Source organism: Sceloporus undulatus, chromosome 1 (genome assembly GCF_019175285.1).
Source record: "Sceloporus undulatus isolate JIND9_A2432 ecotype Alabama chromosome 1, SceUnd_v1.1, whole genome shotgun sequence".
Lineage (NCBI taxonomy): Eukaryota > Metazoa > Chordata > Lepidosauria > Squamata > Phrynosomatidae > Sceloporus > Sceloporus undulatus.
The window spans coordinates 379,288,722-379,301,291 of NC_056522.1; positions in this window are offsets into that span (position 1 = coordinate 379,288,722).

Genomic DNA, 12,570 nt, shown 5'->3' on the forward strand with positions numbered 1-12,570 from the left:
ATACCCCACTGTATCCCCAAAACCAAGACTCAAGGTAGAAAGCAAATACGACAGAGTTAAAAAAAATACAAAAAACAAAACAAAAACAAACAAACAAACAACATTAATGGTCCCAGAGACTGTTCTGGGAGCTGATGTCCAAAACATTTGGAGGGCCAAAGGCTGAGAACCACTGTTGTACAAGATATCTGGAATGTCTTGATTTTTTAAGCAAAGAGAACATTTTCATCTTATGTTGCAACTTACAGGGTGGCATCCTCTTGGTATCTTGAGAGCATGCAGAAGTTCTCCTACAGGAGTGGATGGACTATTTTATCTGATGTGGAACATCCATCTACAGTTCAAGACTTGAGGAAATGGAGATGAATATGTGGTGTGGTTAAGAGCAGTGCACTGGTTTTACTGGTTTGGGGGAAAAAAAAAGGTTCTTCAGGAACTATCTCTCTGCAGAACCTTACAGGCTGAAGGTTTTAAAAACAGACAATTAACCAGAGTGACTCCAATGAGATAGAGGGATAAGCTGATTTTCCAGCAAAAACAATTATTTCTTTATTAAAAAGACAGAAAAAGATAGCAGCAGAAACCAAGAAAACAGTCTATACTCAGTGCAAGCTGTTTGTCAAAGTAAAAGAGGGTGGGGGAAGAATATGGAAGCTAAAATGCTACTCTTGACCAATTTAAGAGGGGTATATGGACTACAGACTAAAAAACACACAGGTGTTTTTTCCTCACTCTCCAACATGAAGAAGAGTCTAGGTTGGCGGCAGAGCAGTGCAAGACGCAAGTCTCAGAGAGAGGCTCTCTTTCTGTATCTTTGTATTTAACTTCTTCCTAACTTGGGGGCTGTCTCCTAAAAGTGAAGGGAACACCTCTGAATGAAGCTAAACATGACCTCAACGTTGTTCTATGCAAGATTTAAAAAACTGAAAACATGTGCTTGTGAAGGGCAGAGGCGAACGTGTCCTTCATGTACTGATAATGACTATTAGATCTTCTGGGTAGTGGAGAACAATGGGATGCCTACACAAGACAAACAATTAAGTATAGTTTACCCTCCTTCAAATCCAGAGGTTGCTCAACCTCTCTGGAAGCTGCACAATACTTCACAATGGGGTGTGTGAGTCTACCAGTCTGAACCAGTTTGGCAAGTCTCCATTCAGTGTAGGTAAAAAAAAGATAGTTAAACACTGGTTATTCTTAGGCCTCATTCACACTGGCAGCATTGCTCTGGAACGAACTGGTCAAATTCGGGGTGCTCCCCCCGAATCTCTCCGGAAGCAAGTGCTGACTACCAATCAGGGACATTTTAACACGAATGCCCTCTTGGAGAATTTGAGTTTAAGGTGAAGATACTTGGCTGTCAATCAAAGTTAGTTCCGTGATGGTCATAGGTGACGTTTCCAGCACTGATAGGGGCATCAGAAGTATGCTTTCCACTCCTCCTTTTTTTTTTAAAGGACCAGGCACCACTTGTCAAATTAAAAAACCTCTGGTGTGTGTGTGTGTTGTGGGCATTTGGGTCAGTGTTGTAGGTTATGATCTGCCCTTGGCCCCATTTTCAACCCCAAAATGCAAGCTAGTGCCATCTCTGTAGCCTGTATCCCACTCCCTTAGCACCCCAGAATGCCTCATACACAGGTAATAATAATAATAACAACAACAACAACAACAACAATGAAATTAATTCCTCACTTGCAAAAGCTGTATCAATTTGCCAGTTTGCCTAATTGGAAAGAGAAGCATTACATTTGAATTGTAACATTCATTCGCATTGCAGCAGTCATTCCAAAGGAAAGAATATGCGCATAGACAGCCAAAAATAATTAAAAAAAGATAAAATCCAAAGGTAAAAGGTCTCTGCTGGATAGCAGAGGCTTCCCTTGCTGTATCGCCCTGACCTGCCCTGAATTGACCCTTGCTCCTGCTCACGATCTATCTATATATCTATATATCTATATATCTTTAGCAACAAACATGCACATTTTTTGCCAAAAAATAATTTTTAAAAAATCCAAAGGAAAAAGGTCTCTGCCGGATAGCAGAGTTTTCCCTTGCTGTAGTGCCCTGCCCTGCCCTGAATTGACCCCGTCAGTCACCCCCTTTTTGCCTCCTGTCACCCTTTGCATCTAGATCCCCCTTTTTCCTTCGGCTCTTTCCTCCTCCTCCCCCTCCCCTCTGATGAGGGGAGGGAATGCTCTGCCCTCTGGCCTTAATCCCTCTCTGAATTTGCCCCAATCATAATCGAGGGCAAGCTCATATTTAGCGGAACCTGGGTCTTTTCAGAAAAGACGGATTTTAGTCCGATTCCTGATAACCTGCAGTAAGGGGCATTTCCTTGTGCAAGTCTCGACATGGATTGTGAAAGAATCGGGCCCAATATGAACTTCATGTGGAAGAATCGATTTCAAAACCGGTTTAAAAGGTAGTGTGAATGGCCCCTTAGCAATGGAACCATTTCCTTGTCAGCTGGCAGGATGAAGGAATTTGTGGTTTGCGCTTTAGCATAATGCTCGTCCCCCCCCCCCCAAAATGAACAGGGTCCACAACACAGCAGCCCTATCTATCCACTATAAATTCCCAACAATTTGTACAGACTCTGGCAACAGACAGCTTTCCTGCACTATATAACAAAGTCTAATATTCATATTTACTGAGCATAACTCATAACAGTGTTTTTATGTGTGCAGATGTGCATGCATATGGTATCGTCAGTTGCACAGCATTGCCATTCAACAGATGGGTTGCATAGCACTCTTATACTAGCATTCTGTTAAGGGCATATGCAGGTGTAAGTTAACCTTTCACTTGCATATATCTATTTTTGATCTCTATAAAAGTTCATAGAATCACAGAACATAGAGTTGGAAAAGACTAGGACCTTATTGCACACACAATTTTCAATGTTTTGGGGACTGAAGGAGGACGCTCGTGTGCGTGCGCGTCCGGCAGAAAACGGAGTTTATCGCACATGAAGATGTCCTCCAAGAGGCCCCGTTCCTCCCCCCAGTGCGCACACATCTTTGTGTGTGATAAACTCTGCTTTCTGCCGGACGAGCGTGCACATGAGCGTCCTCTTTCAGTCCCCACAACATTGAAAATTGTGTGTGCGATAAGGTCCCTAAAGGCCCATTCAGTCCAGCTCCAGTCATGCAGGAAGACACAATACAAGCCCTCCCTGTGACAGGGCTCTGTTTAAAAACCTCCAAAGAAGGAAACTTCAGTGGACCCTTGTTATCCGCTGGGGTTTGGTTCCAAGATCCCCCATGGATAACAAAATCCATGTATGCTCAAGTCCCATTAAATATAATGACATAGCAAAATGGTGTCCCTTATAAAAAATGGAAAATCAAGGTTTGATGTTTGAAATTTATACTTTTTTGGAACATTTTTAAATCGTGGATGCTTGAATCCGTGTATAAAAAATCCATGTATAAGGAGGGCCAACTGTATTTAGGTGGAATCACTTTTCCTGTAGTTTGAATCCATTGTTCCATGTAGCAGAAGAAAACAAGTTTGCCCCAACCTCAATATGACACCCTTTGAAATATTTAAACATGGATATCATGCCACCTCTTAATGTTGTCTTTCCCAGGCTAAACCTATCCAGCTCACTCAGCCTTTCCTCATAGGGCATGGCTTCCAGACCTTTCATTATTTTGGTCACCCTTCTCTGGAAATGCTCCAGCTTGTCAAAATCCTTCTTGAATTTTGCTGCTTAGAACTGGACACAGTATTCAATCCAAGGTGAGGTCTGGCCAAAGCAGAATAGAGTGGCACTAATATTTTCCTTGAGCTAGACTCTACACTTATTGCTGCGGCCTAGAATTACATTGGCTTTTTAATACTACTACTAATAATAATACTGTTTATTTATAGCCCGCTTTTCCAAGGAGATCAAAGTGGGTTACAACAAGGGTACTAAACAATGTACAATTTACAACAGTATCTACATTTTAAAATCTCATAACAAATACATCAAATTTTTAAAAACAAGATAAAAATTACAAACATTAAAAACCACAACAATAACTAGCTTAAAAGTGCTAGTGTAACGGGGAGAGAGCAGATATCACAACGCCTAGGGGAAAGCCTGTTGGAAGAAGAAGGTCTTCAGCTTCTTCCTGAACAGGTCAAGGGAGGTAACTGAGCGGAGCGCGCCGGGAAGAGAGTTCCAAAGTTGCAGGGTCGAGTTGGAAAATGCCCTCTGTGCAGTCAAGATGTACTTCGTATTGGGAACCCTCAACAATTGCTTCCCAGCCGATCTGAGAGCGCGGGGCGGATTATATGGGGAGAGGCGGTCCTCCAAGTACCCTGGGCCCAAGCCATTTAGGGCTTTATAGCTGATGCATCAGCCTTCTGATTCATGTTCAGCTTGTGGTCTACTAAGACTCCTAGATAATAGTTAGTATTCCCTTTCTCCCACCGCTGCGACCTAAGACCTTCCCCAGAACTATTGTAAAGCTGCTGAAGCTCTCCACTTATGGCCATTCCATGCCTGGATTTATGTTTATATAAATTATATAATGTTTAAATCTGGCTATGCCCCTGTAACCAGATGTGAAACGATTACATCAGTCAATGGGACCTCTGAAGAAGTCTGACAGAGCTCAGTGGATGATAGAATTGCTTTATGTCTCTTGCTCACTTTGGCAGCACATATACTAAAAAACTGGAATGATCCAGAGAAGATTAGCATGGAATTGGTTAATGTCTGGCTACAGGGACAGAACCAGATGCTCCTGCTTTCCTCCAGACATGGAATGGTTGTGGAGTGGGGGCTTCAGTAGCTCTACGGTAGGTGTTAAATGGCTCAGTGTAGCACAGTTCTGTGCAAGATTGCATCCTCAATGTGTAACTCCTCATGTGGACATTTATGTCAGTTACCTATGTCCATTTTGATGGAAGTTCAGCACCCCTTTTTTTCCCCTGAATGCAAAACATCCCAAAGGTATCACATTTGCAATCCTCTTTACCAATTTTTTTTTTGGAGAAGGAAGACTTAGCTGTGCCTCAACTTTCTTCAAATTCTACTTGAATTTCAATTAGTGGAAATTAATTAAATCTAATTTCATCTACTTGAATGAAACGCAATATGTTTGAATATAATAGTTTGTCCAAGGAGACGGCACAAACCCATTTAATTAAAAAATGCTAAAAAGGAAGTGAGTTTCAAAGAGTGACGTGAAAAGACACAGTCTCCTTACGCTGTTTGAGAGCAGAGGTCTAGAAGCCACAAAACATCTGTCTCAGAAAGTGGCCTGCAGGACTCTTTTTGGAAGAGTCCTCTTTTTGCTCAAGAGTAGCCCCTGGGCAAAACTCACATGTCTGATGGAAAACAATCAGAGGTTGATCACTGACCATAGCATAAAAATGTTGCAGTGGAACTATGCTATAGCTCCCCTTTTAACACCTCCAGGGGTGCATCTGCACTGTATAAATAATGCAGTTTGACACAACTTTAAATGCTGTAGCTCCATTCTGTGGAATCCTGGGATTCGTAGTTTAACAAGATCTTTAGCCTTCTCTGCCAATGAGTGCCAGGGCCTCATATGGCAGTTAAAGTGGTGTCAAACTGCATGATTTCTGCAATGTAAATGTGAATAATTCCTTTGCAATAACTTGCTCCCATGGCCATGTAGTAGCTGGTGGAGAGTGGGAGGTGATGGTTGGAAAAGTGTCTGGCTATGTTCCTATAGCCAGATGCAGAAGGATTACTTCATCTAGTGAGAAACCCCCCCCCCCCCCACACAAACTGGTATACTTTGTAGTTACACTTGAACATGTCATCAACAGGATGATGGTCCATGTCTTACTGTCTAGATTGTGCAAGACAAGTGGAAATGAAATAGACAGGAGCTCCATTCACATTACACAATTAGTGCACTATTATTCAGTTTTAAATGCTGTGGTTCTATTCTATGGGATTCTGAGGATGGAAAATATCCAGATTTTGTAGTCTCAGGAGATACTAAGCAGGATGAGAATCACAGAATCCTAATACGATTTTAGGCTGGATCAATAAAAGTATAGTCTCTAGATCAAGGGAAGTAATAGTGCCACTTTATTCTGCTTTGGTCAGGCCCCACCTGGAATATTGTGTCCAGTTCTGGACACCACAATTCAGAAAGGACATTGAAAAACTGGAACGTGTCCAAAGGAGGGCAACTAAAATGGTGAAGGGTCTGGAAACCATGTCCTATGAGGAAAGACTTAGGGAGCTGGGGATGTTTAGCCTGGAGAAGAGAAGGTTAAGAGGTGATATGAAAGCCCTGTTTAAATATTTGAAAGGATGTCACATTGAGGAGGGAGTAAGCTTGTTAGAACAGGACCTGGAGCAATGGATGCAAGCTACAGGAAAAGAGATTCCACCTGAACATTAGGAGGAACTTCCTGACAGTAAGGGCTGTTCGACAGTGGAACACACTCCTTCCTCAGAGTGTAGTGGATTCTCCTTCCTTGGAGGTCTTTAAGCAGAGGCTGGATGGCCATCTGTCAAGTATGCTTTCGTTGACAGTTCCTGCATGGGAGGGAGTTGGATTGGATGACCCTTGTGGTCTCTTCCAACTCTATGATTCTATGATTCTAATTGTAAGCAAAAATAAATAATACATGCCGCTTCTGTCACAGAATTCATAGTCTTGCAAGAAATTGTTTGTTCTTTCTCTCACAGGGTTGGGTCCCGAAGAAAGAAGGTGGCAAGATTAACAATCTCTAGCACACTGTAGTCTGCAGTGCCTCAAAACTAAAGCTGCTAGAGTGCACCAACTAGTGTAGATCCATTGAATCAATGGGAACGTGATAAGATAATCAAGGGGCTGTGCCCTATATCGTTGGTAATCAATCAGGAAAAAAGGGAATATTCATGGAGGATACAAGACTATATGTTATCTGGTGAAAATGTAATAAAAAAGATAAAACAGGAAATTAATATATACTTTGAACAAAACATTAAGAAAGAAACCTCCATGAATGTAATATGGGATGCTTCTAAGGTTGCGATCAGGGGCAATCTCATTCAACAAGAAAGTATACAGAGGAAAAGAAAGAAGAAAAAAGAGAATGAACTCTTAAATAATCTTAAAACTAAAGAACAAGAACACATAGCCAAACCCAATGACAAACATTTACTCCAGGAAATACAAACAATCAGAAAGCAGTTAAAACAAAAAATAACACAAGGTGTAATGAATAAAATAAAAAACGTAAAACAATATCACTTTGAAAATGCCAATAAAGTGGGAAAATGGCTCGCTAACAAACTAAAATGGGATAAAGCGGATAGAACAATACTAAAACTTATAGATAATGGTAAAGAATACACTACACAGAAATAATTGAAATCTATAGTAGAACAATTTTACCAAAAATTATTCAATCAAACATAACACGCAAGCTAAAATCCAAAAAATGAAAGAATTCATAAAAGGATGTCATTTTACTCAAATATCTACAATTAGAAAGGCTTAACTTACCAATAACTTTAGCAGAAATAGACGTTGCAATAACGAAGCTGAAGGATGATGAAGCCCCTGGACCAGATGGATTTTCCGCCCAATATTATAAAGCTTCCAGAGAGGAGTTGTCAGTAGGGCTACATAATACTATTAAAGAAATTGATAGCGGTAATCTTCCTGAAACTTGGGGCCAATCTCTAACGGTATTAATACCGAAAGAAGGCAAAACCACCGAACTTATCTCTAATTACAGAACAATCACTCTTCTCAACCTAGATTACAAAATCTATGCGCCAATACTAGCGGACAGGTTAAAAAAACTCTTAGGGAACTGGATATCTGAGGATCTTCCCAGAAGATACCTAAAAATTAACATAAGAGTATTACTGAATATAGTAATCTTTTTAGATACTCCAATAGCAAGTATTCAAAAATTAGAAAATTTTTTTAGACGAATTTGGCAATATTGTTGGAGTAAAACTAAATAAAAGCAAAAGTAGGATTTTAACCAAAAATTTAACACCAAAAGAGCTAGATACACTCAAAGAAAAGACAGAATTTAAAATAATTGAACAAACCAAATATTTAGGTACTACAATCACCAATCAAAATGAAGATTTATACAAAAATAAGTATGCCAACATTTGGAATAATATCAAAAAAGATCTAAACAACTGGAATAACAAACAACTGTCACTGTTGGGCAACAATTCAAATGAGTGCTTTACCCGAAATGCTATTTTTTATTTCAAACACTCCCCACACTGAAAAATAGGAGCGATGTATTATGTATGTTGGCAGTGTGCAAAGGTCAAAAAATATTGGCTAAACATACATAAAATAAAGCAAGAAATCTTAAAAATAAACATTCCTTTTCTACCAGAATTGTTCCTATTAAATATTGTGGAGGTGATACAAACTAAGTTGACTCATAACCAGATCAGTGTAATCCTATATATGATTTTAGCATCACGAATGGCCTATGCGAAAAATTGGAAATCAAAGGTAATACTATGCAACTGTACATATGTAACAACGCAAGATGGGATTCTTTAATGTTCTTATTTTTATTTTTACTTCATTTAATTTAATTTTAATTTCTATGCTTTTGATGTAGTATACTTGTTATATAACTGAATAAAATTTAATAAACATATTAAAAAAATCAAGGGGCTGTGCAGACACCCCTAAAGAGTGGCCTCAAGATGCCCCTTTTACAGCCAGATGGGGGCTGTGGCAACTGCACGCTGTGGCCCTGATCTGGCCTTTGCAGGGTGCTAAAAGGAGCTGCAAAAGGCACTGCTTCAGTGCTGCGTTGTGTAGATGCAGCACCAGAGGAGCTCCATGATGCCATGTGCCATGTGGTGTGGTGCGTGGCCTCACATCGGCCCGGAGAGGAGCATGGGCATGCATCATATGGATGCCACACCCCGACTCTGGCCCCAACCTTGCTTTTCCTGCCAGTCCGCACATCCCCAAGTTCCCATTCAGAAGATAGCAAACTTCTTACGAGGGACATCTAGACACTTGGCTTCACAACAGTCCTTCAAGAGCTTATTGGACTGCAGTTCACAGCATTCTCTTCTGCCAGCTCTTCTAGGTAGGGCTGGCAGAATTTGTAACCCATCCCATCTGGAGGGGTGCCCAATTCTTGTCTTTGGTGTAGAGACATTCCCTGTTTACTCACTGTAGACTTTGCCCCCTTGTGCACAAAGGAATACAGAAGTCTCCCCTGAGAAGAAGAGCTTTTGCACCTAAACAGGCCAGCAGGATTTAAGATTTCTGCATATGTTGGCAATGCTTGTTGGGTTAAAGGGTATCACTGTGACACTTGTGCCATTTCCCCACTCCATGCCAGGATCCAGCTTTTGGACTTGCTTTGCTGAAGAATTGGGGTTTTAAATGCAGGATCTGGGCAGCCTAAGGGACTTTAGGTGGAGTGACCACTGGAGCTTTTGTTTCTCTTGTGTTAAATCAAAAGCAGCTTTTCTCCTTCACACAGCAGTCACTGACCAGGTGCCACAAGTAGAATAGCAGCCAAAGAGTTTTCGCACCTCTGGGCCTCTAGATCCAGCAGATGGCACTCCTCTTCCACTTTTCCACTATTCTTGGCTCCTGTGTGTTGCTGCATTTCATTCTGACTTTTTTGAATGGCTTGTCATCTGCAACAAACTCTGGATTTTAGAATGGGTGCAATATCTAGGTCTGTGCCTCTCATGAAGCTTGCTATCTTCAGAATGGCTGAACGATGGTTTTCCTTTCTCTAACACTTAAATCGTGTCTACACTTGTTGCAGTTGTTGTGTGTCTTTAAGTCGTTTCCAGCTTATGGTGGCCCTAAGGCAACCCTACCATGGGGTTTTCCTGAGACGTTTCTTCAGAGGGGGGTTGCCATTGCCATCCTTTGAAGCTGAGAGAGTGTGACTTGCCCAAAGTCACCCAGTGGATTTACATGGCTGAGCCAGGATTCGGGCTCTGGTCTCCAGAGTCCTAGTCCAATACTCAAAGAACACAGTTGCAACATTTTGATACTGCTGTAACAATTTTGACTCTTTCCCTTTGAACCCTCGGATTTGAAGTTTATGGTTGGGGTTCAGAATTCTCTGCTAGGGAACTCTAGCTTTGTATTTCAGTGAACTGGACTGGTATGGGCACACTTCAGTTAATGAAGATGATATGTTCCTGGGCATGACATTTACAGAAAATTTGGTACCAGAAGCAGGAAAAGCATAGAAATACAACAACAACAAGAACAACAACAGTTTATCCCAAACTAATAATATGCACACATGAAATGAAACAGCCGGAGCTGTTGCCACATGGAGAATTAATGTGGTTTGACACCAGTTTAACTTCTGTGGCTCCATCCTATGGAATCTTGGGATTTGTAGTTTGTTTTGGCCCTGGAGCTCTCTGACAGGAGAGGCTAAACATCTCTCAAAATTACAAATCCTAGCATTCCATGACAGTTAAAGTGGTTTTAATCCCAAGTCTCTTAATTCCCATTTACTGGGCAGCAGCCACTGCAATTGATGGGATTTTGTCTGTTTCCCTGTTGATCAGGAAGCAGTCCAATGATGTTTCCACCCCTCCTGTGTCTGATGTCTGGTGCAACAGGCAGAAGCAGGAACCTTGGGGTTATTCAGATGGTGAAAATAATCCAGGATGAATCCAGGTTGAATCTCCATTGTTCACATGCATCCTCAATGCATCTGATTAATTCTTTTGGGGGGGAGGGGGCTGCCAAACCCCCACTTAATCTGGGATAATCAATACCGGATTTCCCCCCGAGTTTGTAAAAAATATTTGCATTGTTGATAGTATGAAAAACCAAAATGAATAGACCTGGGATAAAACTCTGCATGTCTTGAATATGTTGATTGTTCCAGTTACTGCCTGGTAAAGTGGGATTGGGAGACTTTCACACATCTTATGTTGGAACAACTACTAAAGAAGGTCAAGGAAGAAAGTGCAAAGGCAGGCTGACTGCTGAAGGTCAAGAAAACAAAAATAATGGCCACAGAGGAGCTAAATAAATTCAACCTAGACAATGAAGAAACTGAAATAGTGAAAGAGTTCCTGTACTTTCGATCAAACATCACTCAGAATGGAGAAAGCAGCCATATAATCAGAAGAAGACTAAGAATGAGAAGGACAGCTATGAAAGAACGAGACAAGATACTAAAGAGTAAAGATATACAGCTGAACACTAAAGTAAGGATCATCCAAACCTTTGTATTCCCCATCACCATGTCCGGATGCGAGAGCTGGACAGTGAAGAAAGTGGATAAGAGGAAAATAAACTAATCCGAGATGTGATGCTGGAGAAGAGTGCTGAGGTTACTGTGGAGGGACAGAAAGGCAAACTGATGGGTCCTTGAACAGATCAAGCCTGAAATCTTCCTGGAAGCCAAAATCACAAAATTGAGGCTGTCGTACTTTGGCCACATCATGAGAAGGAATGACTCACAAGAAAAGAAAATAATGCTAGGAATGGTAGAAGGCAAAACAAAGAGAGGAAGACCACATGCCAGATGGATAGATTCAATCAGGAGGGCCATGGGCCTGAATCTGTAGGACCTAAGCAGAGCAGTGGAAGACAGAGGGTCCTGGAGATGCCTCATCCACAGCGTCACCATGAGTCGGAGTTAACTCAAGAGCAGTTAACAACAAACAACAAATGTAGACTGTGTAGGGACTGTGACTATGAAAAAGTCACGTATGTAGTGAGGCAGGCTAACTCCAACAGGCCTCCCTGGAAGAAGATTAACCATCCATTATGAAGCCAAGCCCTCCCTCCAGTCCACCTGCCTTGGTCCAGGCCTCGGAGGTAGAGAGGAACTGCTGGACCTCATCCCTTTCCCCTCCACCACTTGCTTCTCTTTTTGTGTCATGTCTTTTTAGATTGTAAGCCCGAGGGCAGGGAACCGTCCAATTAAAAAGATTGTATGTACAGCGCTGTGTAAATTTACAGCGCTTCATAAATAAAGGTTAATAATAATAATAGGTAGCAGCTACAATGTAGAATTAAAGATATTTCACTCCACTTTAACTGCTGTAGCTCCATCCTGTGGAGGCAAGTAAAGTGGTGTCAAACTGCAGTATTTTCACAGTGTGTTTGCACCTCAAGATTCTATAATTCTACAATTTGCATGTGCAAATCATAACAGAATCACATATATGAGGGCACTGCTTTTCAGCTCTACTTGTCTAAACATCAAGTGAATATAGGTGTTGCATCATAGCCTCAAAAGCACAACTGTATGTGTAAGTCACCAACAGGATGCCAGCTGTAGTTGGATAGTTTTGCCCAGTGTGGGATATCTATATTCAGTTTAAGGCTGGGGAAGCAGTGTTATGCATGGGACGCAATGGCACATTGTGCATGCAGATTCACAATCCACATCTAGGTATTGTGCACTGCACATACAGATGTACATTGCAAATTGCACATGTACATATTGGAATGCACATCCAGTTGCATAGTTTCTCTCTGTTCACAAATGAGGTGGCATCGCACAGCTTTTGCATAACTCCATGAGTAGAAAGCTATGTCCTAAAACCTCCCACACTTCTTCTCCCTCCCCATTTCCAAATCTGGTTCTTTTTTTCCCTTT